The 27,891-nt window shown below is 40.6% G+C and overlaps 1 protein-coding gene and 1 long non-coding RNA gene across 2 annotated transcripts in view; one reads left to right on the plus strand and one right to left on the minus strand.

Moving 5' to 3' along the window:
• sash1a (SAM and SH3 domain containing 1a) overlaps positions 1–27,891 on the plus strand; it is a 259,596-nt gene that overhangs the window by 32,799 nt on the left and 198,906 nt on the right. The gene's annotated exons all lie outside the window — the stretch shown is intronic.
• Positions 12,311–27,825, minus strand: LOC116066497. Its single transcript, XR_004108964.2, has 4 exons — positions 27,650–27,825; positions 22,696–22,806; positions 14,529–14,585; positions 12,311–13,334 (listed from the first exon to the last, which is right to left on the minus strand). It is a non-coding gene; the product is annotated as an uncharacterized LOC116066497 (long non-coding RNA).

Genomic DNA, 27,891 nt, shown 5'->3' on the forward strand with positions numbered 1-27,891 from the left:
ACATCCCAGTATCAATCCACATATAACCCACGCTTCCTCCCGCTTTTGGTGTTCCTGCGTATTTACTAACCAGCAGCTATCGGGTCGCCGGTGAAAGCACGCCTATAGTGTTTTCTGTCCTACGGTCGTCTCCGTCATGCTGCCTGGCCCTGTACCCATACATCCATGCCCTGTACCGGGGTTAGCTTCTGTTTCAGGGAAAGGGAGCTTTGCATTCTCCTTTACCTTGTTAAGGTAAGCTAGGTTAGCCTCCTTGTGCGCACTTCTCAAATGTACTTTCAAATTCGTGGGATTTTTCCCAATAAATTGGCCACATATTTTCCCACCTTCCACTGCAAGGCAGTTGCTTTTATCTGACACAGTCATAATCAAATAGGTCTCTGCCGCTTTCTTCCGACTTTCGGTACCGCCATGATGCCAGGCGAGGGGCATGGACTATGTTTTGTTCAATTTGACATGGAATGTCGGTATTTCTGGGTTCCCAGTCGGAAACTTTATATGTCTATGGCATAGACTGTATAAAACAGGCTGTGGCTCCAGAGCACGAGTTGAAACAGTGGCTGGGTGAGTCAGTTTAACACAGCACAACCCCTCTATGAAGTGTACACTCATTCAGGCACGCTTAAGCCCAATTTACCGAACCTACACTGGACCCTACGTTGTTACCTAACGTGCACCTCTCAAAAAAAATAACTACACGTCGTGGCGATGCAGACCACAACAACTGTGATTGTGTCCGTTTGGCCGTGGCTTGGTAGCGTTGCATTTCCCCCTACTCATTTCTGGTTTCACCTTCTCCAAAACAATAGGAAATTAGGGGGAGGGTTAACTTTTCCTGTTGCAGCTTTCGGACCGTGGTTAGAAAGCACAAGGGAAGGAAATGCTTAATTTAGTTAGTTAGTTTCACATCTAGACACATGAGCATGCACAATCACACACACACACACACACACACACACACGTCTAGTTACATCATAGCTGATGTGTGAAGAGCACCTCTTAATGCTGTGATTTTTGCACATTTGATGCAATAATAGAGCTGTAACAGCACACACTGTACAGTTACATAACTGGTGTTAATGCATGTTTTTCTTATGCCTTTTTCACTGTAGGTGTTATTAATGTTTTCCATGGTCCTGGTAATATTAAAGACGCTTTTGATTTAAGTTGCCGTACAGGTATATGATTCAGTTCAAAAAAAGAAAATGAAAAGAATTGTATTACATTTTTTTTTAACCTTTTCCACTCTTTTTTTGGAAATCCTACTTGACAGAAATTCCTTAGAATGAAATACAGGTCGAAGACTTTTCCTTGTCCATGTCAGGTTTTATAAGAGATTTAATTTTGATTGTTGGATGAATGTGCTAAAGGAAAAGCACTTCGCCTGCAGACATGATTGGTTTTCCATTTTTGAACTCTCACCTCAGCTGCTCTGGCCTTTTTAGTAAGAGAGCTGAACTTTTACTCCATCAGATCAAGAGTTCATCCAAATAATGCAGCTGCTAGAAACCTCTGGGTAAGGGGGAGACATTTAAGCAGGGGAAAATCAGATATCCAAGCTCGGGATAGACTTTTGTTTTGAGTGTAGCAAAATGCTAAGAGGCAGAACAACATACTCCACTGTGTCTTAAGCTGCAAGCATCAATCTGTCTAAATATGAATGACAGATAGAATAAGGACAAATACCATGCATCGAGGCTGTGCTCAGTCAGTCACTGCTGATTAAATAAAACCTTGGTGCTACATACACGGTTAGTCCAGACTTGATGTCATTGTATGTTTCTCTAAAGTGCTGAGCTTAGACACACCTCTACATCTCTGTCATCCTTGCACCTTACAAACTAGTTGGTACCAGTTATATTGCCATCAAGATCTGATTCAGTCAGCACTTTTGCTTTCAAGATGAACATTTCCCTGACTTAGGGATTTCAAGGACGCAAGAAAAAATTATGACAGCTAGAGGATAAGGGGGATAAAGAGCTCATGCTTGAGAATAAGAGATGTTAGAGTGGGGGTTACAAAGAGGGAAAACTTTCTCAGGAAATGGACTGAGACAAATGAGATAAGAATTTGGTGGCTGAACTCTGTGAAGGTTTAGAGCAAATAGTGTGGGTGTGACTCAGAGGGCACATAAAGCTTTTTGTGAGCATGTTGTCATGTGTGGTATCCAGGGAAAGGAGATCCAAAAGCTCTTAGGGAGCAGAGTGAGGAGATGAGCTGTGATACGACAGCTGTCGCGTCACCTTCAGGGGACAGACAGTGTCAGAAAAAATAGTGACACCTTGCTGATGTTCCTGTGAAGTGGCCCGAAAAGACCACCCTGGACTTGTAAAAATACTGCTGTAATTCCAACTGATAAGCAAAACTCAATTAAATCGCTTATGGGGATATAAAGTGGGCAGTTACAAAATAACAAACAAACTGAATTTTAAAAAGGCAAAAAAAAGAATTTGAAACTATAATACTGTACAAGTTGGGTACATTTATTTAATCAAACAGTTCAGGATGTGGGTGTTAAGAGTAAAATAGAATAAGGAAGATCACCCATGTCAGTGGAGAGCTTTTAAAAGGACAATGAGTCTCAAAGGTGGCTCGGAACCATGGATCTCTACAGTGTAATTTCTCAATGCCAGGCAGCTACAGTAGGCACAAACAATGTTCAAATCCTACCCCACTCACACCTTATCAGTGAACTGAAAGAATTAGACACACATAAACTGGCAAGTAATAGGTAAAACAGGCTTATGTTTCATAAAGCACACACAGTATGGTTTGCACACACCCACATCAAAAAATAATGCAAAGAATGCACCAACATTAATGGACAAAAAAAGTAAAATGCCATGCAGATAGAGATTCAATGACCCTCTCTCCTTCTGTTACATAGCCATTCCTCAGCTGCATTACATGGTGCAAAGAACACATGTCGCTAGGCAGCTACATAAATACATTCTGACCTGTAACTATAGTACATGTCACATCCCCACACACTGTTTTATGGTATTTTTTTAGTCTATAAATGTGCCAGATGTCATAACACAATTACAGAAGATCCACATTCATTCATCATTTGCTGTTGCTTTTGCATTTAAATCCACACAGCTAAAACCAGCCACATGTACTCCACCAGTCTCTATTCCATACTTGCCTATAGGCAGCTCTGTCCACTTGGGGGACAGGATCAGTTGGCGCTTAGAGGCTCCTGAGCCAAAATGCCCAGCCATCCATACAATTCATCAGAAACAAAGAGACAGCTGAACACACCCGATATCTTTTCCTCTCTCTGTTCCCTGTCTCAGAATCTCAAAAGCACCTGTGCTTCACTGCTTCCATACTGTAGCAACTAGTCATCTAACTGAAAGAGGGATTGGAAATGCTTAAAAAGGTAAATGTGTTTAAAATGTTAGTGGTTAAATATTAGCAACATCTTTGAGTGTAATGCAAACACCAATACGTGCAGCGTCCCACATGACCGTAGAGTAGGATTTATGCATTAGATTTTACAGGCGTATCTCAAATCTTCTTTGTACCACCCGAGCCATGTAGCAAAGTAGGGTAGGTTATTTTAGTTATTTTAGTCTTAACTTTTTTTTTTTTTTTTCGTGACAAATGGAAAAAGTACTAAATCACTTATATGGTGATGACTTTGTAGGAATATATTTTTACAGCTTGTGCTAGATTATTTTTTGGGCATTTTTTATGGCTTTATTTATAGCTTAAGACATGAAAGGGGAGAGAGAGGGGGGAATGACATGCAGCAAAGGGCCGCAGGGCGGAGTCAAACCCACGGCCGCTGTGTCGAGGAGTAAACTTCTATATATGGACGCCTGCTCTACCAGGTGAGTTACCCAGGCGCCCGCTGCAAACAGTTTTAAGTTGGTGATCAATGATGTGGTGAGGCTCCATCAGTCTAAATGCAGCCTGAAAAACCAAAACATTGGGGTAAAAGCTGTGTAGACCTGTAGTGTTTGGTTTTGGCGCTAATTTAAACAACAAATATTGCTTGATACCAGGTTTAGATATAATTCCATTATTTCTAAGTACCTTTTTAATAAATTAGTACCCAGATATGAGACTGACTCACCCTTTTGCTAGAGTTTTAAATTACGTCTGTCAGTAGAAGGCAAAAACATTGGCAAGTGAGATGTGACTGTATTTGCTCTTGTTCTTTTCTCACACACGTTAAAGCCTGAATAAGTGACCCAGTAAATAATATTGGTTTTTCATGTAAAACTGCCCAATTTAAGCAACCATTTAGAAATGTATGTTGAAATTTGCTGATATCCCAGCATTTGGTAGTGGTGAGACACAGTTTTTGTGCATGTCCACCTAGAGGTTCTGATACTGGGACACTTAGCAACACAGCTGTCCAAATGACTATATTCTGCACATAGAGTATGTTATCTGTACCTGTAGAGCAAACACGCTGATAACATTAATGGACTTTTACAGACCAAGACACCATTAGTGCAATGCCTAGCCTACAGTAGACCTGTTGACAGCCCATAGGCCATATATTCATTGATATATCGTTCATTCATCCGTTTTTTTTTTTATATTAACACTATTTTTATAAATCTATGTATTTTTTTCTCCCACTATGCACGGTTTCTTGTTCTTGGTTTTTCAATTCTTTGCAATACATTTGCACTGTTCATTGTACATATTTAAAGGTTTTAGTGCACATAAATCTAATTTAGTAGGTATTGAGTGCTTATATACGCAAAATATATTTGTTTTGCATGCAGTTATTATTAATGTTACAACCACCCAGTGTCACTATGGGCATTAGGTTTAATCTAATGCTGTGATGCAACAAGCAAGCAGCACATCACGAACATGACAAATGTGCAAGCGCTGCTTCATTTTGAGTTTTGTCTTTTCCCTAACCTGTCTTTAGTCACACACCAGCAAGGCTAGTGTATTTCTATTATACACTCATGGCCTAGATATTCTTTATGGCTTTATCCCTAATCATATCACACACACACACACACACACACACACACACACACACACACACACACACACACACACGCGCAGCAGTCGTTGTAGCCTGAGGACATTAGAGTTGCCTGCGACTGTTAAGGTCAAATGAGCAGAACCCACTCTGATGCAACTGCTTCAACTGCTCTCTTCTGGTAACATAACATGAACAAGTAACAACGGTTACTTCCACCACTCCAGTTCACTCAAACAATTACTAACAGGACATTCTTGCTTTATAGTGACCTACTGTACTGTAATCGCATTGACTTTCATTACTTCCTCGCTCTGAATACGAGGCGTCCAATTCAGGATGTGCTTTCATCTGAGAAGGCTGTTTATGTTGGTGATGTCACTTTCAATTGAGCTGCCTTTTCCTCTGCAATTATCTATGCCTGTGGCCTTTTGTTTCTGTGTTTAATTTCACCATTCATTTAAATCAGGCCTCCGTCTGTTGCTTTCTGTAGAGTCCTTATGGGAGCAAATTAATGGATTGCAGGTTTTAATTAGAATAGAACAGACCTTGGATTAGGTCAGCCACCATTATTTAGTCTCCTCCTCTCTCTATACTCTTTATAGCTGCTGTATAGCACAGACAAGTAGGCCCCTTTTTTGTAGGTTTGTATAACTGGATCATCTAAAAGAGAGGAGCAGTTTGCCATATTAGTACTTCTGGAGGTCTGGAGTTTATTAAGCAGCTCATTTCTAATCACCCTGTGTTCACTTTTGCTGTAGTCAGATTTTCTTGTATAAAATACTTCAGGATCTGAAGAAGAACAATTGTAAATGATCTTTTTTTTTTCTTATAAATTTGAAAATATTATTTGAATGGTTCTCATGGGGCCCTGAGGGTCATGAAACTCATACTATTTTGTTAGGGCAATAAAAAAAACGCATAATCATAAATCCCCAAGACCACACACAATGGGACTCACAGGGCTTTCCAGAGGTAGTCGTGATTTAAATATTTTTTTGTTTTTTGAGTGCATGAAATGACACTGAACTCTACTACTGAATGCAAAAACAAGCTCAGTTTGGTTTCTTGCCCCTAAACAGGCAGGCAGTATTTTGATTAATTTTGACAACCTGATGGTGATTAATATAACTTCTGTTGACAGTATGAACAGGGTTCTAGTTCTTTAAATGCTTATCCTGATCTGAACTGAGGTCAGTGGTTTTGCGATTCGCTGCATTAAGAGCTTGAGTTAAGAAGTCATTGCTTATTTTGCCTTATTGATTCTCCTTTTCAAATCACTAAATAAGAAATAAAAATAAAGAGAATATTCACACTGTCTGTCCTCCCATTCTTTTATCCACTATTTCTGTGTGCTGTCACTTTAATGACTGCATTTCCTTGAGGACTGTCTCTAAGGGTTTGTTTTTGGAACTGGAGTTCTTTTTACATTAAGCTTGAAGCTCACCTGTCATCAAGTGTTTGTCTTCATGTGTAGATCATGGCTTTCAGGCAGCCGCTCTGATTTTCTACCATGTTTTATTTAAAAGATGTTGATTATACGTCCAAAAACATTTCATTTTCTTCCCAGAAACTGAAGGGTACTGCAGAACTTTGAACTGTAAGCGGCTCTGCTGAGACTCAGAGCGACTTGTTTGACGTTGTTTGCTTGCTTTGTGCAGTGGTGGAGTTGTTTGGGGTCAGGGCTGTGGGCCAGCCCCTCCTCTCACATCCTAAAAACATTACCCAGATAACCCCTTCTCCTGACCTCTCCTTGTCCAAAGCTTTTAGTGCTGCTTCCCCACAAACACATATCTGCTAAAGATTACTGGTGTGCACAAACTACCAGGATCATAGGCTTATTTGAGGACAAGACAGATGTTAATGTTGAAAGTTTCAGCTGAAATAAATCTGAAGACACAACTGCCAACAATACTGTAATTATTTAAAGGATCTACAGCAGAGCATAACTTAATGTTGGAGGCTGGGCAGGAGCTAAACAATAACCAGGGAAAATATCTATACAGTAGCTCCACTACATGAAACTGTGGCTTATAACCTCGCCAAAAATGGACTGGTGATACTGTCCTGATGTAATGCAATCTGTTAAAACTGATGGCTAATGTACAACATGGATTCTTTGTTTAAAAAACGTCTCTTGTTGTGGACAGAGTTAGTAAAACCTGACCACAAGCCAGAGTGTTTCATTGTTGTTACTGTGTCCTTTCTATTTCTTTGCCTACTCTGTGTTTAGAGGGGAGTCAGACAGTCGATTTACATTCCAGCTTGATTCACTGTGGAGTTTGAAGGCAGTTGAGGTCGAAATCTTCTATTTGCAGTTCAGAATTTGTAAAGCTGTGTCAACAAGATTTTTGAATTGAATATTTGACACCTTCATTCTTAAAGGGGAACTATGCTGCTTTTTTTAGCTTCATTTACCTTAAATGAACAGCTTCGGAGTCATTGGAATGGTTATATGACTTTTTTCGAGTTGAATGGTGGTCGTCTTGCTCCCCCCTAGCGCCTGTGAGCGGAAAAACCACCCTTGCAACTTTCGGTCGGCGAGCATCAGGAAGTATCGCGTGATATCAGGTCTCGCGATGTAATGAATTGCTTCACGGCACTGCACATATACGCCCATTCAGGAACCGGCTAACAAGGTAGCTAGGAGTTTTTCACGCTAACGTCATAGCTGAGCCGGCAAAAAAGAAGCAGAAAGCTAGGAAAGCATTGTCGGAGGAACAGAGAAAGAGGAAACTGCAGACTGACCGAGCGAGGAGTCCGACACAAGTAAACATAGGAGCTGCCAAATATCTATTCCGAAGCTGTAGGGGGAGCTCTATAGAGAAACCTGCGAGCAAATGGCGAGAAAACAGCAAAGAAATGGCCAAAACTGCAAAGCGCCTCTTCAAATCAATGTTAAATGATTCTATAATAAACTATTAAGCTGTCTTCCTCTTTTGTTCAACAAAATGCAAGCACAACAAATGTCTGTCCCAATGGGTAAGGAGTAAGGACCAAAGTGTACAAGGATTTTAGGAGTTAGTGAACATCTCTGCCCCCAATTAACCCCAGTTTATGTGAGTGAGCTGCTGTTTTGTTGTGTTTCATGTTTCAGATTGCAGCCCTTTTAAAACCATCAATGGCTTGGTTGTCCATTTGGAATTAAAACAGTGTGTGGCCCTGTAAAGAGCTCTCCATTCCTATCTGGCAGTTAAGTAAACACAGTGAGATCATTTAGAAAGTTTGTGCGGGTGGAAAAAAAAAAAGGTGACCTTGTTTTCACTGGCTGCAGTTTAGACGGAGAATTTTAGGACATTGTAGGTACCGTCTATTAGTCCTCTAATGCTCTAACAGAAGCATTGGTATCGTCTGCCAAATCATTACACAGCCCAAAGAGCTCCATGCAGAGATTGTTCCCTCTTTTTGCCCTTTATGCGTGCTGTTGGTCTGCATTTGTTTACTTGTTTGTGTGTTGGGACATTGCCAGACATGCACACAAAGCTGTAGTTCGTGTTTCATCGTTTGATTTGTCACCACCAATTAACCGCTTTGACCATGTTCTTGCTGGGAATGTTCTCCCCTCGTACATACATGCCCATTGCATGCCCATACAGAAAATGCAAGAACTTAAAGTTGGAATGCACATCTTAGCATGTATAAACACACATTTACTTAATACCAAGTTATTCCATTCACAAGGAAAATCCATATAAAGAGACATTTTATTCCGAATGATGGTAGGACTTGTACATTTTGGAAGCTATAATTCTCATGCATTAAATTTCATCAACAGCCTGTCGACCCCAAAACATGTATGGCTGTTTTGTTCTACAGGGTAGTAAATGCAAGTATGACGTCTTTGCATATCGCAATGCAGAAGGCTGTTTCACACAGACTAATAAAAATTGGGTAATTCTTTTCTAGTAAGCTTAAAGTTCTAAAGAATTATGGGGGGGTTTGAGGAGAGGCTGAACAAGGGAGCCGCTCGAGAGAGAAAAGTTAATTATGGGTAAAATAAATGCACTGTCGTGCTGAATTACCTAATTTAGGAAATGGGCTGAGACAGTATGAAGCGAACAGGATGGGTTATGTGATGTCGGTAATGTTATCAGTTCAATGTTCAGCAGAGCTGATGTCTGATTGATGAGTCTTTAAGAGCAGGAAATATTGCTTCAAGGGTCAGTTGGGGTCTGCCATTGAGGTAATCAAGCTTCTACTTAACAGCCAGGACCTTGTTGGAGGTGAATACAATGATTTTTAGGGCATCCTAAATGGGTTTTTTTTCCTGTCGGCAGTTGTTTTGTTTGTTTTATTCTTTGTTAGATCCCTTGGTCGCTGTCTGAGAGTTGGTCAATGCGATTTTAGCAAGCTTTTTTTTTTGCAGTTTAAATTGATCAACTTTCTTCAGGATTTTGGCACAAGTGGCCATGAGTGTATTGACAATATCTCATTAATTAAAAAGCAGAATGTGCAGTCAGAAGCGTGGATTAACTCTAAGGAATCGGTAGCCACAGAACTGTCAAGGTGGCATAGATGCACGTTGACCTAATTGAAAATGTTATCATATTGGGCTGTGATAATTATTAAAAAGTTAGGGAATGGTTTCAGTTCTCCAGCAAATGGATCTTATAAAAGGCAATTCGAAACAATAAAATCATTACATAGAGCATAAAAATTTGTTTTAACAACAGAGATACTAAATACAGAACAGGGATTGGGGGCAAATATAGAGTCAGACCAACTGTGTTTAGACTGTTTCTGTGGGAGATGACATTAGCTGTCAGTAATGACTTACTTTTCCCATTGGGATGGAGATTAAAGTTCTTTACTAAGCAAAAAATGAAAATGACTAGCAGTACATGCATCAAAATGACTAGTTTGTGATGGTGGTAGTAATAATAGTGTAGCAACATTTGCATAATCCATCATTGCATGAATGGTTGAATTTGGTGTGTGTGTGTGTGTGTGTGTGTGTGTTTCTTGAGTCAATCCTAATCTCACCCAGCCTTTGTATGTACATGTTTAGATGTCTCCTGCCATTTGTTCTCCCTTGGGTCCTGGTTTATTTACTCTAAATTCCAAAATGTCACATGGCTACCATAACAGGTATTCTATTAAGTGTGCCTGGATGGGTCTCCCACACACCACTGAGCAGTCATCAGCTCTGTGCTGCTCCTGACTCAAAGTATTAAATCAAGCCGTGGCCAGTTGGGGCAACATTCAATATGTAGCCCACAGTATTTATGACTTGTTTTATTTTTGTGTATTTATTTTCATGGCAAACACAGGAGTACATTCATTTTATGCACTGCCGTGTTGCATGTAGGTGTATTTTTGTTATAACTAAAAGGAGAAGTGGTGTAAAATCTTTATAACTGGATGCATGCAGACACTGTATGTTTTGTGCTTTAGTAGAGGTTGGAGATGGAATCATGGACTTTATCCACAGGCATGCAGGCTACTATACTTTAGCATTGGCCATTACCATGTCACTTGGCTTGGGCATTTCTTGGATCAATCAACATTCTCCATTTACAACCAGTGTGCAACACGCACAGCCCAGCCGTGTTTATGCTTGGATCCAGGAATAGATGGGAGGCTTAGGGCAGGGGACACAAAAGTCGGACAGGCATGAGACAGACTGCATGCTTCCTTCTGCCACCTGGGTCCTCCATTACTGAGACACATGCTACACTTGCAATAATTGTCTTTCCTTCACAAAAAAGAATAATAGTAACTGAGCAGTATTCATCGTCAGACAGTGCAGTGTTATAAAAAATACATTAGGATACATAATTTCAATTTTTGTAATGGCGACCATACAGATAACTCCAGAAAATGGCATAAAATCACCAAAAGATTTATGTGAAAAAAGATGTTGACAAGCAAAGAGCAGTGTTAAATAGTAGCTGAGTTTCAGAATCGTTCTTTTTGTCTTTTCCTTTCTCTTTCTTTCTCACCTCATTCTCTAAACACACCACACACACACACACACACACACACACACACACACACACACACAGACAGAGGAAGGCAGCTGAGCCTCTGTGAGCACCAACAGCTGGAATAGTGTGATAAGGTAGCAAAAACCCAAGGCCGGGGTTTATTTTTTAGGCACGGTCAGAATCCCAGTGCGGTAAAGGTTTTTGCACCACAATGGTACATGGCTTTTGAGAACCCATGTTTATCATTCCTCGAACCATTTCATGGCTCCAAATGAAGACCAATGACACAAGGCTAAAATCTCCTGCACAGCTGCTTTATCAAAGGACATCTGGATAAGAGAGGGGAAGACAGAAAGAGAACGGGAGAGATGGAGAGAAAGAGGAAGGGAGAATATTTTCTGGCTAAATGTTCCCGCTGCAAGGCCACCTTCCATTTCCACCATGGCGACAGTGATCTATGTCTCCTGTGGGCGATGTCGTTTTTTCTCTCTCTCTGTCCTTTAATCTGAGATAGCCTATATAGATAGAGAACACATCAGTTCAAGGAATGACGAGGAGACCTCCAGTGGTGCTTTATCAAGGACATTCTGCTGGGAATGCGGTAGATCATCTCCCACTGAGTCAGTCTGTCATACTGGATTCAAAAGAGAAAATGTAGACTGAAGGTTTTTAGGACAGTTTAATAACATGTACAGTATGTATGACATATATGCTAACACACTGTATCAATTTTATGCCGGATTGCAATCCAGTTTATCCCACCCATCCATCAGCTCCAAGTTTGAAACATGCGACCACGGTCCACTAAAAGTTATAGCAAGAAGCATGTTTAGTGTTTATGAGCATAGTTTAGATGGTAAAGCATAGCTTGATATGAAATAGAGATGTGCTGTATAATGTGTTCTGTAGCCTTGTATTGAACAGTGGTATGTCTACTTAAAATGTTAACTGAATTGAATCCGAGTAGCAGAGCTCAGTCTGTTTTTACTCTCCAGCACAATAAAACAAACTGACTGGACATAAAAGGGATTGAATCACAGAGGATCACTGGGATTTTTATGTTTATTTCTGCAACCTTTCAGGGCTCTTACTATCTATTATTAGATTATGACTTTGATGTCCCTTTGAAGATATCATTCAGGTGCAGATGAAACACCTGCACGGCTGTGGGATGATCACAATTGTCAGTTTATTATAAAACATAAAAATGGAGTGTATTACTTTGTATTTATGCTCTGAGTGCTGTATGCAACGGTTTGTCACAACAACAGCTGACATTCTGCAAACTTTAATTTGCTTTTTAATTCCCTTTACTGCAAATCATATTTTACTATTCAGGGAAAATTCTAATTAACATTTTGTGCTGAGATTTTCCCCATAGTTAATCAACAGCTCTGCGTTTTTCATATTTTATTGGTTTGGCTTTGAAATAACTGTTTTGCAGGTTAGATCTTTTGCAGTGTAACACAAATTACTGTTATATGACCTATGCAAAACAAGTGCAGCAAAATATGCCCAACAAAACCAGAGATTACAGATCACCATATCACCCACACATTGGAAAATGATGCCAAATGTCAATGATTAAGCATCAGTGCCCTGCAGCATCAACCTCCCACTCTCTGTTCTGTCATATTTCCAAGCATCAGGATAACTATAATTAAAAAAATATTCCACTGGACACATGCACTCATACCACTGACGCACATAAAACACTGTGCATCCTGACATATTTCAACCCTTCCTGTCTCAATCTCAGGCGTTAATGTTCCTCCAATTACCGCAAATTACCGCTCTCACCATTCGTGGATAGCAAAAGGATTAACACTGAAATACCAAAGTCATTGGGCTGCTTATTGAACGTAACACTCTTCTGTCCCATTATGCTGTTCCTGTATTGATTTTCAAAAGGCGACGCTGCTGATCCATGAAGGCAACATGGCGGCATATATTAGAGCTATTTGAGCCAATTAGAGTGATGTATGTCTCGGCAGTCGGTGGTGGCGTAGTCACACTCGGATGGAGACGCGCTCCGTCATTTTTCAGAGTAATTAGAAAAACATCACATGCCATGACAGGCGGGGGTGGGGTGAGTGTGTAACCCCTGGCACACTGTGATACTGCCACAGAAGTACAAACAGGCGCACAAACACCAAGAGGGAGCAAACACTGTTTAAAGTTGATTTATGGTACAGATTTCACCTTAATGCCTACATCATTTATCTTCATTTGAAGGGGATAGACATCTTATTTACAATTCAAATTACAGATCATTTGTCTGGGAATATTTAGGGATAGGAATACTTCCACAGCCTGTTGAGGTAGAGAACCAACCTTTACATCACATCTGTAGGGGGTGCTCTGAGGCAGCTGGGTCACTTGCAGATGCGTAGAAGTTACAGCACGGACTAAAAGGAGCTTTACTCAGGCAGCCAGGCTTGGTAGACCTATTTCAGAAAGGATGGGGATGGCTAAGAATTGTGAGTGTGTTCCTATTTTTCTCTTCAGTGCTTCCATGGACATGATCATTCGTGCCCACCTAAATCCTCCCCTACAGAGTCACACACAGATAAACAGCAAGCTGGTGTTACATCTGTTTCGCTGTGCTTGTTTGTATGTGTGTGTGTGTGTGTGTGTGTGTGTGTGTGTGTGTGTGTGTGATATGACTACCTGTCTTCTCTCTACTTCAGAGCTTGACTGAGGTAAACCTTCACCACTCCCATTCAGTTGACAGCACCTTCTGTATGTATGTTTCATGTTTTCATGGGGAAGACCAAAGCAAACGCACAATTCCTACAGTACATGACCGACATGAAAGGTACAGTAAGGGTGAGTGTGTGTTAATGCAAATGCATGCAGGGTTGAGCGCCTGTGCACAGCACTCTCTCTGCTGGACCGAGTGACAACAGAGAGATCAAGAGAAGCCAAAGAAGGTTGATTATCTCCAGTTGGCGGGAGGGGAGGGGGGCAGGGGGGGTAGCTAGGTCTCTGTCCAACTCTACCTCCATTTATTTGTTCATCTCAGTTGTACCTGAGCTGATGGAGGGAGTATGGGGGGTCAGGTGCTGTCTTCAATGTTGCCACTCTGCCTGCATGACACACAGCAGGCTGAGAAAGATGAGAATGGTGGGGAGGGAGACAGTTGAATTATAAATGGATTCATTCCAAAATCCTATTAATCCATTTTGGATTGAAAGAAAATTGATTGGGAGATGCACCTCTATGAGAGCTTTAGAGCTCTGCAATATATGTTTCTGTTCATTTGTCAGTGTGTACTAGGCCGTCTGTACGAAAACAAACAAGTAGTCCCTGCGAAGTCTGTTTGTCTGGGGAGAGCTGTAGACAGACTACCTCTGTGACATCTAGTAACACCACTGTGCAGTTGCTGTGACAAGTAGAAGTTGGTAGTCCCTTGCCAGATTCCCACCCACAACTACAACCGAATTTATTTTGTGGAATGCTAGACCAAGACAGAAGTACTGTAGAAAAATATCAACAGGAATAGAACCCAAAAAATTCTACATAGTAATTCAAGAACGGCAGAGAAAGGTGCTTTGTGAAAAATCAGCAGTTCCTTTTGTCAACATGATGTTTTAATTCTGTGTAATGCTGTGCTCCATGAATAGTGTAAAAAGAATGACCTTAAAGCATTAGACTTACTCTGTGTGCCTGTGTGTATATTGAAGTAATTGAGATGGCTACAGAGGGAGCCAGAAAGTGAGAGTTACACACATACAAACACAGTGGACTAGAAGCAGGCCCCTGGGATGATGGGTGGCTCTGTGTTTTCTCTGGATGACAAATTAAATCAGAATGGTGTCCTCTGCTCTAATAGAGTAGCTCTGTCCTGTTTTTTTTTCTATTTACCACTGCACATCTGCCTCTGTTGGGCTGTCTGCAGAGATTAAGGCTACTTAGTAGCACTGTTCTGAGCTGGCTCAGATCATCCTGCTTGATATTAGAAGTCCCATATTAAGGGACGAAGCTGACGTTATGATTACTATTGCATGACATGTAAGAATTATCTGTATAGATAAAGCCTGATACAGACATGGAACTCCTCTGTCATTCAAAAACTGTTAAAACCACAGTGACGTACTTTATACCAGTTTTTCTGGTCAGATCAAATTTAAGAATTATATGTAGCACAAGTCTGGGGATAAATGTGTTTGTACACAAACCCTATACAACATCTCTTCCTTGAAAGTAAGTAAACGGTAACATCCCCCTGGATCCTCAATGTCTTGCTCTATCTTTCTCTGGGCTCTTCTTAATCTAGACAGATCCTGTTTCTCTTAAAACAGAGCACCAACAGGGTTTTAATCATTGGTAATTGAAGACCCTGCTGGGAGTAAATGGGCCTTAATCTGACAGCCGAGTGCATACCATTAGAACCGGGGGCTTAGGCATTTGGATGGCACATTTAGCGTGATGCAGATAGAACCAGGATTTATAGAACTGTCTGTAGCTTTGCTGCTGTGTTGGAGTTCCACAAGTTGTGTATATCCCCTATGGGATCTTTAGCTCATGCCAAATCTATTTTGAATAAGCTTGTGGGTTAATGCTTTGTAGTTGTTTTTATGCAACACAGTACTAAAACATTTAGCTGTTTAGATTGTAAAACAGACCCCTTTCTTCTGCTCTCCTTGGGAGTATCTGATTAAACATGATTTCATTCTTTGTTGATCATATTTAATTTAGATCCTCCAGTTGCTTCACTCTTTTCACTCTCATTGGAGAATTCTTACTTTTATTTAGATAATACATTTTCAATTCATAGTTTGTGTCTTATCGGCCTTTTTGTATGCAATGAGATGAAACTCTTCTGACATCCCATTTGACTGATAAGCCCAGAATTTATATTTCTCTTCTCGGACGAATTCTGGGCCTCAGTCAGCTGGCAAAGCAACATGACTGAAAAAAGACAAATCTAAAGATAGAGAGTATGAATTAAAAGATAAGAGACAAAGTTTTTTTTTTAACCAATGTTTATTTTGTTTTATTGCCTGTCATGTCTGGAAACATAGCTGTATGAACAGATTCAAAAATGTCTTTTACAAATACAATGCCAATGCCTTAGAAAAAGCTGATGGAAAGACCGGAAGAAATATGGACAGCCTTGCCCAATGTGTTACTAATAATAACCAACCAATATTCACACTTTTAATGTAAACATCTATAGAGTAAGTAAGCTTTCATGCATGCCTGAAATGTGTCGTCCCAATAGTAAGACGTGTTTTAGTGTCTCTGCACCTTCCACGTGACTGCCTGTGTTTGGCTAAAAGCCTTACAACCAAAAATGGTCATCTTCACTGTTTCCTAACAACACTTCCACTCTAACAGCTAAAAGCAGCATCTGGGACTATAAGGTTGACAGCAGCTGCTGGGAAATATGGACTGAAAACAAATGGATGAGTGAATCTGCACATATTAGTGATATTTGCTAGTACAGTATGAAGGACATTTTAATTAGAACTCAAATGGCTTTGAGGCCATAGCTTAAGATGGTTTTTATTGTTAGATCTGCTGCAGTGAAAATAAATCGGCATAAACACACTAATCTTCAGCATCCTTTTCAATCAAATTAGCGCAAGTACAAATGGATGTTCATTTCTAAGATACTGTAGCTCAGATATTGTATATCTCCAGTTGGGGGGAATCGACCAGTGAACTGATCAGACAAAGGTGGATTTCCTGAACCTGAAGTCAACATTGTCATGGTCTCCATGGTGATTTAGCCTTTTCCCAAAATGAGAGAAGAAAAAAACGACAAACCTGCATGCAGGCAACCATAATCAAAATGATCTTTTCTACAGATAAGCCAAGCTTAAATAGATAGAGGAGACGTATAGTATACTGTATAGAATGAGCTCAAGCTGCCATCACATTAGTTTTGCATCCTGCTGGTAACATCTTATCTGACTGGATTAGATTTCCTCAAAATGAAACCTACAACAGGTCCCGACTCCCGACACACTGCAGTTGTTTTGCTAATACACAGAAAACAAGCTGTTTTATTCCTCATCAAAGCCATACTTTCGCAGTTGCAATAAACCATAATGAGCTACAGCACAATGCATATTTCTAGACTCTGGCTTAAACTGTGCTGGCAACATTCTTTGTTACGGAAAAGGAAACATAACAGGAGATGTAAGGAAACCGTGACATGGCTTTCACTAATCCCTGTTGTGATTAACAACACCAGCGCCTTTGTCTGTGTGCACATGGCATTTGTTGTGCGTGGGGTGTGTGTTTTCATCTATGCACTTCTCCACTACCATGTGGTCCCTATGGTCAAAAATGCTTTGACTGTGGAGAACACAACAAATGTTAATAGCTTTTGTTTTTTGTTTTTTTTTGGCATTTGTATGTCTTTCATTTATTCTATGCATAATGTCCTCCACCTCAAAGGGGACACAATACTTTAAAATGAAAAATGTAAGTTTGGTTGCGTCTTTTATATATGATTTATGTATGTAAGCAATTCATTAGATATGGCTAAATAAAAACATTCATATCATTAGTTTTGTCTTCCTCATTTTTCAGCTCTGTCTATTGCAGTATAGATTTAACTTGCTGTACCACCCCTCCATATTGGTAGCATTATTTTTTTGTAAATGTGATATTTTAATATTGTGAAGTTTAATGAATTACAGTAACACTCTGAAGACAAATTTAGAACAAAAAACTTGCCAAAACAAAGCTCTTGCTTAAGCCCACTGACTTTCCTCTTGCTCGTGACCTGTGTGGCCCTGGTAGTGTTGGAGGTTATGACCTGGTACTGGATTAGCAGTTTCTAAACCGTCTCGGCTACAGATTGGGATTGACTCAATACTCTGACCCGTCCTTTTACTGCTAATTGGTTAACCCTCTAATCCAGCTGGCGGTCAGCAGTAATGCTCTCAAAAGGCTGTTGGGCTGGAGCTCAGCCTGCTGCGCCAGGAAACTGCTGCCAAACTGTCGGTTTATTAACAACAAGTGGTGAGACTACAGATACCTTGTTGACACATTTGTGTGGGAGGACTGTTGTAAACAGCAAACTTCTACTGTAGCACTCGCCAGACTGGGTGAGAGGTGGAGGCATGGGGCCTGTGTAAGGACTTTGATCTTTTGCAATCAAATCAGTTTCTCAGATCAGTCTAAACTAATATCACAACTCTGTGATCAATGTTGACAACAATCTCTGCCATATTTTAATATACTATGCCAGTTTAGCTTTTATCTATCACCAATAGATACAACAAAATAGCGATCCCCATTTGTGAAATCTTGAACAACTGCTCTTCTAAACACTTTTCCTTGAATAAATCTCTCTGGAATACAAAACTCGAAGAAGATATCTTAGTATGAGCAGAAATAGCCACTGTGACTCAACAATCAAACAGCAACCCTTGAAAAAATTTAACACACAAAAACTCAAAGGAAAGCCATCACGGACCACACTGTTCAATCAACAATTGGTCTCTCATGAACGTGCACTGGGGGCGTTCAGAGACGTTTGTGTGGCTGTTTCTATACTTTTATACAATTTACGTAACCTTTGTATTTTTTTTTTGGTCTTTCCAACCCTCTCCTTGACAGGAATGGATTAGCCAATCAGTTTGCTTGATATGCATGTCTGAGATTTGGAGTGGTGTGTGTATTAGTAAGTAGTTATACATTTTAGGGTTAGGGTTAAGAATGATAAGAGTGACAGCTCAACAGAAACTGTTAAACTTTGATTTGGCCTTTGGTATTGTATGGCATTGACAGTTACATTAGAACTGAAATGGATTAAGTCAAAATTTGTTTACACAGAGATACACAGAGATCCCTGATGCTGAATTGATTAGCCTGATTAGATAATAGAGGTGAAGCAGTGCCATCTTTGAGCCAAACCACCCACTGTGAAAAATCACATAAAACAGGTAATCTGAATGAAGATGAACAAGTGTCTCTGGGATCTTAATTACTTCATATGTAATCTCCTTGTATTGCCATGCACAGTCTGCCAGTCTTTCAGTTTAAACTAACAGCATTATGCTCAAAGAGAACAATATGCCATATGTTCGGGTGGGAGCTGTCAACTCGGATTGGGGAGATTTCAGCTGCCGAGAGTCCTCTTTTCTCTCCATTTGTGTCAGGTATTTCCCCCCGGTGGCAAACTGGAACAAATGTTAAGGCTAATTGATCCAGCTAATGAAATGGCTCTGCCCCAGACTGAGGTCATACACACACATTCAAGGAATTACAGATGTGCTTATACTACAAGGCAGGGATAGATGGCTGAATAAGTAGGGGATAAATGAGTGGTCAAGGACTAATTGATTCATCTGATTGCGTTGCATGGCTGTGTGCGTATGTGTGTGTTTTCATGCACATTGGATGTCAGCCACTGGCCTAAATGTAGATATGATGGCTGATGGGATGGATTAGTCAGAGGGGGAGTTACAGTAAGTGGCTCCTTAATGGGCAGCTGTGGCCTCATCTGTCAACTCTGTACAGAACCTTTAACCAAGGCATTGGGCAGTGTAGACACATAGCCTCACACACGCATGCAGGATATCATTGTGCTGGTACTAAAAACATTATCTTGTTGTAAATGCTGACACAATTAGATGATTAATTGATCAGCCAAATGGCAACAATTCTGATAATTTAGTAATCATTGTGTGATTTATTTACTGGTTCAAGCAATTCTTAAATGTGAAGATTTAGCTTCTCTCTGGTTTATGTAATTGTAAATTCAATATTTTGGGGTTTTAGACTGTTGGTCACAATTCAAGCACTTTGTGAATATCACACTGGGCACCATGGGGCATTGTAATGATCATTTTTGCAAGTCAACAACAAGTCTTTAATCTGCAAATATTAAAATGCTAACTGCTTACTACTGCAGCTTCTGTGTCAACTGAAAATGACATTGGCTTGATGTATACGACAGGTGGTCTTGATTGGGATGATAGGGAAAAATGACAACCCCTTCCGAACAGAAAAGGACTAACATGAGCACAATGTCAATGAATAATAAAGCCTATATAAAGAAATCAAGCCTGCTGTACTAACCTGACAAATTAAGAAGAATGGGGAAGACCTTAGCATTGTACAGTAGATACTGTAGACTACCACATATATGTGAAATGTGTGGGAATGGATAAAAGAAGCTCTACTAGAGGTTTGGAATTCCTCAGGGATTTCTCTTAAATCCAACAAGCTGGGATTTGGCATTCCAGAGCTTCCTCCATTGCAATATTGATCAGTAAATAATTATTCATTCTTTGTTTGCTCTCTCTCTCTCTCTCTCTCTCTCTCTCTCTCTCTCTCTCTCTCTCTCTCTCTCTCTCTCTCTCTTCCCCCCCCCCCCATCAGCACCTAAAACTGCTTTGCAGGAATGTATTGGAAAACAAAATAAACTAAGACAGCAAATAGGGCTTTTGTTGATGTAACAGGGGATTTATGTATGTTTATTAAAAGCTGGAACTAAAAGTACTGAACCTGAGCAAATACGAGTGAATCTGTGAAAGTAAGTTAGCTGTCCGATTAGAATGCCAGCCAACGTATCACCGTCTGAGGTGGATTGCACCTGCCCTGTGTGCTGTGATATTTCTAAGGATCCCCTCTTGTTGTGCGGTCACAGCTTCTGGAAGCACTGTCTTCAGGAGTGGTGGAGACAGAGCAGACTCCAGACATGCCCCACTCTCCCCCTCACAAGCAATGCATGCAGTTGTAGCCTTTGAATCCTTGCCCTTTTCATAAACATCATAATCTCAGTTGTTGGACATTTCTGCACACGCCGCAACCCCTTCCTTGCTGTCATTCTCCATTTAGCTTAACTTCACTTACCAAAATGCTTTTAGCTCCCTGTGTTCCTTTTGGGGCACAGTGCTTGAAAAGGGTGCAGTTTTCCCTGCCTCATAATGGAATATACCACTGGCAAGTCAAAAGTGTTTTTCTATGCCCCTCTGTCTCTTTGTGTGTGCTTGTGTGTATATTGGGAGGTGGCTGTGAATTGAAATAAAACTGTGCTGATAAACATGCTTCCTGCAGACCCCCTAGGCTCATTAAAGTGCTACAGTGCCAGGAGACCATTTGTCTCCGAGTGGTGAACCCACAGCGGAGGCAGAGGAGTGATGGCACATCGAGCTGTGTGGTCTCTGTCTCTGCTGGGGATGCAGTGAAGGAGGTGGGAGGTGTTTTTTATATGTGTGTGTTTGTCGGCCTGTGTGTTCACGACTTGGACACACATTCTCACTTTCTAATTTTCTCTACTGAATAATGTGCTTCATTTGAATCCAAGGTCACACTGCTTCTATTAGAATATATTCAAATACCTGGAGCCAGTCAATATTAGCTAGTCTTAGAGGAATGCAGATTCCAGGGGGGTGAAATTGATTTCTGACTGTAGCCTATTCTGCCTAGACATGGTTTAATGTGGTAAACATGGTTCCTGCCTCAGCGGAGCACATGCTCTCTGTCGTAGTCTTTCTGGAAGAAGATAGAAGTTCTTATTGCTGCTGTTGCAGGGAACCCTTTTTTAATTGTTGTGCTTTTAAACTTCATATTTCAGTGGTGCTTGTAGGTAGATTACCTTTTATTTATTTTTTATCTTTTGGACAAAGCCAAGCTAGCTCCCCCTGCTCCCAGTCTGTATGCTAAGCTAAGCTAACCGTCTCCTGCTGTAGCTTCATGTTAAGATATAAGCATAAACATCTAACCTTCAGCAAGAAATTGAATAAACTTATTTCTCTGTTCCTTTTTTAATTTAGAAAAAAGTTTTATAAAGTTTGTTTACTGGATATAGTATTTGAATTAGTCTTTTCTAATAACATTAATAATATCAGAACCGCTAGAATTAAATAAAACAGATGAGAAGCTGAATTATAAATCAAAAATTGACTAAACCGATTTTCTTCTAAGATTCAATAGTAATTTAGTCTGGTTTGATAAATTATTTAATCTATCATTTAAGGTTGGTTCCCTTTTGATTCCCTAACTCTTTTATTAATACTATTTATTAGGGGTGCACGATTCAGAAAATGTCAAGATTCGATTCAATATCGATTTTTCAGGCTCAAGATTCAATTCAAAATCAATTTTCGATCAAAAACGATTCTCGATTTTAAAAAAAAAAAAAAAAAAAAAAAAAAAAACACAGTCTGTAAATGTAGTTACTTTTCCCATGTGATTGCAGTAGACATACAATTAAAAATAAAAAAAATAAAAAACTATTATGTAACTATTTATGTATTATCAGCATGGATGGCTGTGAATGCAAGTAACCTTCAATAATTTATGTCCATCATCTGAGAGGTTTTCTACTGGTAGCAATTCATCTTTGGTGCACTGGAAAACTGTTCTCAAGGCAAGAGTTTGGACAGCCAACTTCTAATCATTTTACAATTTTGTGGAATTACTGGTTCTCTCGAAATTATCACCACATGTCAAATTATGTATTCTCTAATATGCCAAGTCAAGCATGACAGCTGAAGGACACAACTTAAGTACAGTGGGTTATCATGGCGAAGAGACACTGTTTCTCAACATACTGGGCATGATTTGTACACCACACACACACACACACACACGCACACACACGGGCCCTCGCACACTCCCACATACACACACGCTTCTAATAATAATAGAGTAGGACGCCTGAGGAATGTGTACAGACAAGCAAAAACATTCTACCGCCAGTTTGGCAGAAACTGACTGCCGAATCTTTTAATTTGCCCTACTACTATTTTCTTCTTCTTGTGCAATCAGTGATTTGTGTATTTCCATGTTTAGCAGTGAGGGAGACAAGACAGAGAGCTGCGCCTATTTATTTACCAGTCGTTTCAGTCAGAGGTTGTTGGTGCGTGACTGGGAGACATGCACTGGAGGCAATGCTGACTAAAGCAGACATGGTGCGAGAAATTCAGCTCAGCTGCAGCCAGGATTCTGTCAATGACCAAACCACAGTACAAAATGAGTCCTTGTTTCCTAATAGCAGTAGAAAACAGCAGGCAAAAAATACTCAGATACTCTCCATGTAGCTGCAATATCAGCACATATCTTAAATACTATAGTCTGCATGATATTATGCTGTGACAATTACATTTACAAGTCTCCCCTCCACTCATGAATGTGTTTTTATGTTTATGTCCACTCAAATGTCTGGCCATGACTATACTGACTTGTATAGTCACAGCAAAGTTTGTCACTAGAGAGGTGTTTTTACATTCCTCTCCTGAAGGTGGAGATGTCTCTGCACTTCTCTGAAATTTAAGAATGTAATTGTATCCCGGGCAAGCTTGATTTAGTATGTCACTATTGCATAAACCAATCGCTGTCTAATACGCAAAAGCCAGCAAAGTAACCTGAAACCTCCAGCACAGAGCGGACTGCCAGTACAGAGAGCGAAAACACACTGTCATCGTAGCCATCAGCCACTGCCAGTTAGAAGCTAACAAGCTTACAAACAACATAAACAATAAAATATGCTAACTACGCTTACCATTCTGATACATCTACTAGTCGCCGATTTTAGTGCTTCTCATCTGAGTCTGGGTCTTACTGACGTCGGGTTCAGACAGGACACTCAAACTATAGTTGCGGACCCTGAGCTCGTGGAGCTCTGCACGCGGGCCGCCTGTCTGTCCCGCCACCTCCTGTCTAAACCCCTTATGAGGCTCAAACATGTAGGTAATGGCTGAATCTTTTCGATGTTTCTAGCCATCTTGATGCACGCTGCTCTTTTACTGGTCAACCTGAGGTAGATGATCAGGTAGATGCTTAAGGCCAGATCCAGAATTTCTCAAAGGGTAGATGTGCTTCGAATCCCTATTTCTTTCTTTTTTAAACTTTTTACGTGGGTAAACCATGATAAACAAAACATTAATCCTAACAGAGTATTTTTGCATACTTTAAAATATGTCTGGAGTGGGACTTTAATTAATAAGGGAATATTTATAGAACCCCAAATTACCTCTGAATCTGTGTTTAGGGAGTGTTCCTGACAGGATGTTGTTCCGAGGCCATCTGTTCACCCGTCCCCATAGCCACTACACAATTGTTAACTCTGCCACACCTTTCCATGATGCACACATGGAAATGCATGTGTATTATATAATTCAGGTTTGTGTATAATTCACCTAATTGTACCATGGTTTTCCTTTCCTGTCTGAAAGAAATACTTGCGCTGCAGTTGTGTTACACTCCCAGATGAAAACATTTCATGCTTCTTTCCTGCCTTTCATTTTCCAGCTTGGTCGAGCAAAATTCATTCTTGTCAGTGCAATTCAATGTGTTTGCATTGAGAGTAGTGTAATGCATAAGGGCAGAGCATGCTGTCAGAAAATGAAAAATTGCCCAAAATATGCTATTACTTTGTCAGTTTCCTGTCCAATCATTGTGTTTTTGAACTGGGGTGAAAATGGGACAGGTCAGTTTAATTCTCAAGGTCTATTCCTCATCAGACCACAGGCAGCTTGGATGGTGATTTTTTTGCACACATCCATTCTTTGAGCTGCGCTCTGCTGCACACATTGACACCTTGAGCTGCCCTGTGAAAAAGCGGTTTGGATTGAGCGTAGAAGGGCATTGTAAGTGTACCTTGATGATAGTTGTTGAGTGAAGAAAGACCATTACCTCTCCACTCTCACCACCCAGGTTTTTTTTAAATGGTCTTGAGAATTGAGACCTCTCAACCTTGGAAAGTTTCACAATGTGGCATGAATCCATAAATTCATGTGTGTTGCATTGCTGCCATGCAATAGCACACTTGTGACCCTTTTAATTCTTAAAAACAGTGTCCACTACAGATTCTTCATTATATATCTATGATTTGTGAGCAGTACAGAGAGGGATTTTTCCTTCTCAAACTATTTCCTTTGAATTATTTTTAGTGGCCTGAAGAGAGAAAACAATATATTTACCCTGAGAAGGCAAATATTAAATTCAGAAAAATAAATGTTTTATGTGTAGCAAAATGTCGTTTTTTTTCTTCTTTCATCACCCGATTATCTTGCGAGCCATTTCATCTTGCAACCCCTTCCTCACCCTGTAGTTGGGAACCAGTGGTCTATATCACAACCAAACACCAACATTTATAGTGTGCAATTTTGGGAAATTGATAATGGTGAGTTTATATTGTTCCTGCATACAGTACGTATGTTTTTACAATATATCCAATGTTATCTGAAACATACAAACAAGAAAGCAATGTTCATCCGTTGGGCTCCCATGCGCATTAAGTCTGTCAGTGCTACTTGGCAGCACTTGGACATGTGATGTTTAGTCTGACCATGTCTCTTTCTAGCATTTACCTCTGAACTTTTCTTAAAGGGTCAACAGACAGAAAATATGTCTTACCTGGTAATCCCCTCCACCTGGCTAATTCTTCTTAGCAGGAGTTCGTCACCGGGACAAGCCTATCTGCTTAACCTTACATGGCTCACTTTAATCACAGCCCATGGTAGCATGGTGGCCTTTGCTCATAGTAACTGTTTATAACCCAACCACAGAGGTCCCCAGTCCTTTCGCTTTCCCAGCCATTCATCATTCAGACACAAACTAATGCTCTGGGTCCTTCCTGCCCTGAGGAATTATGGGGACTTTTTCCAGCCAACCTTCTTGCTCAGCAGGACAGATGCTGGCGTTAGCGTAAAAGTAGTAGATTTATTATGATCAATAATCCATTATGAGCGTTAATGTACTTATTATAGGCCTCAGGGTAAGGCCATGTAACAGAAGAACAGGGCTGCACATTTGAGCAAAAAAGCACGGAGGGCAATTGTTGCTGAGTTGTGCAAGATATAATAGATACTGTAATATGTCCCCAAGTGAGATATACTGATCAGTGCACCTGAAAGTCCCCTTAACATTAAAGGAATACGCCACTGGAAATCTACCTTTTTAATATCAAGTGTTAACCACCGGTAGGCTTGCAAGCAGTTTGAGAAGTTCAGTTTTCTCTGGGATGCTAATAGTACCACGGAGGATTATAGTTTTTGGTGTTTGGGTGTCTGCCAAACCGTGTCCCCAAAACCAAGGACGGTCATTATTGTTTGAGCTACTGGACTGGCATTCTGTGCTCTTGAGAATCCCAGTAGGGGCATAAAGCTCAGGATGATCACTGCCTTTGGCCGTACCCTGTGGTAAACCTCAACTAGGACATCCCTGTGTTCTTGGCATTTCTGTGGCCCTCCTCGTGTCTTCCTGACGTCATGCCCAGGCAGAGTAGAATACCATCTGTTGTTGTCGTGGAGACAGGAAAAAATCCCCTGGGGTCCAGAACATTGCCTCCACTTTGAGGCAGCACAGGTAAAGCAACAGTGAACAAGTCCGGTATCAACAGGTATTTATAAACTGTGTAAACTGGCTGAAAAAAATGATGATAAATGAAATTTAACCACTTAAGGTAGTCGTAGATTGGGAATGTAAGAATTACAAACTAAAGGGATAAAAAGATTTAAGCACACATATGGGGAATGGTGTATAAAGTATCTAATAAGTTACATTTACATTTTTCTCTTTTTTCCCCTTGAGCCATACTGCATGTTCTCCTCTCAGTCGGTGAATAAAAAAGGAAACAATAGAGAAACAACTTGTTAGGCATGAGACACTGTTTCTCTCCTGTCCCTCATTTCTACGCATGGCCACATGTAGCTGGTCTCTGTTTCCCCCTCCTTCCTCCGTTCTCCATCGTGCTCCGGAGGAATATCTAATGCTGTTGCCCTTGCTGTCTGTATAGATTGTGAATTCCAGTTATGGCGCGTCTGAATCATTGGTATGCAGAGTGCAGGGCACAAGTAGCGAATGTGGTGGGTTGAATCGACATGTACAGGTTTATTGAAATACTCTCCTCATTCTCCCGGTAATTGCTCTCCCTCTTGCCACCGTTCTTCTGCTTCCTTCTTTCTCTCAGTACGTCTCTCTCTTTTTTTTTTTTTTTTTGCTTGTTCTTTTCCAGGTCTGTCTCCAACCATTTAGTACATTCCTTGTTATTCCCTCCACTACCCCTATTTCCCATCTTTCTTTATCCACTCTGTCTCCCTTACCTTCCTCAGCTGCTTCCTTTCTCCATTTTTAAATTCATTATCATTCTCCCTACCCTCACCTCAGCGTTCCTCTTTTGTCCCCTTTAATATTGAAATGGAGGATAACTGAGATTCCATCATGGCTCTCATGAATAGGTTATGCACATGTCATCGACGCCACTGCACCTCATAAATACACGGCTTATTACTTGCCTCTTCTGCAGCACACATATAAGGCCTCACTGGCATTCATGGGAACACCACATCCAATGTATGCAAATCACATCTTGGTTTCAGCTGTGCTGCATGTCATCCTTGCTTGTCTGTTTGTCTTTAAGAGCAGACGGTATGTGAGTGCTGCTTTCAACTCTGCCTCTTTCACAGCCGCCGCTAAAACAAACATGAGCACTGTGCTCCATTCACAGCTGGTATTCTCTGAATCACCTCTGTTGTTGCTGCTGTTCCTTTTCTCTCTTTCCTGTGTTCAACATTGCCTTTTCTATTCATAATATAGTGTTTGTACAGCATCGCTTTCTCTGTCTCGCTGTCTCTCTTTCTTTCTTTCTGTCTTTCTTTCTTTCTTTCTTTCTTTCTCTCTCTCTCTCTCTCTCTCTCTCTCTCTCTCTCTCTCTCTCTCTCTCTGATTCTGACGTGTCTATCCTGTAGTTTCTCAGGCTGTGTCTACCCCTCTCTCTTCCTGGACTCTTCAGGGTTGTCCCAAAGAGACTAGTAAAAATGTTAGTATGGAGGTATGCATCACATACCCAGTGTAGTTAATCTTGCTCCTCACTTCCTTCAAGCAGTGGTGGAGGTGATATAGAGTTCATTGTGGAGTGACATCTCTGCCTGGGATGAGTGTGAGTCTGGAGGCAGACCTGGGCTGTTCACGAAGACAGAATTATGAACAGGATTTCCTTGTGCAGACAGGAAGAGGCTGAATATCACCCTGACCAGTTTAACCTCGTAATCAGCTGAGGACTCCTCCTCATGTCACTATCTTCTGTGC

The sequence above is a fragment of the Sander lucioperca genome, chromosome 19 (assembly GCF_008315115.2).
Source record: "Sander lucioperca isolate FBNREF2018 chromosome 19, SLUC_FBN_1.2, whole genome shotgun sequence".
Taxonomy (NCBI): domain Eukaryota; kingdom Metazoa; phylum Chordata; class Actinopteri; order Perciformes; family Percidae; genus Sander; species Sander lucioperca.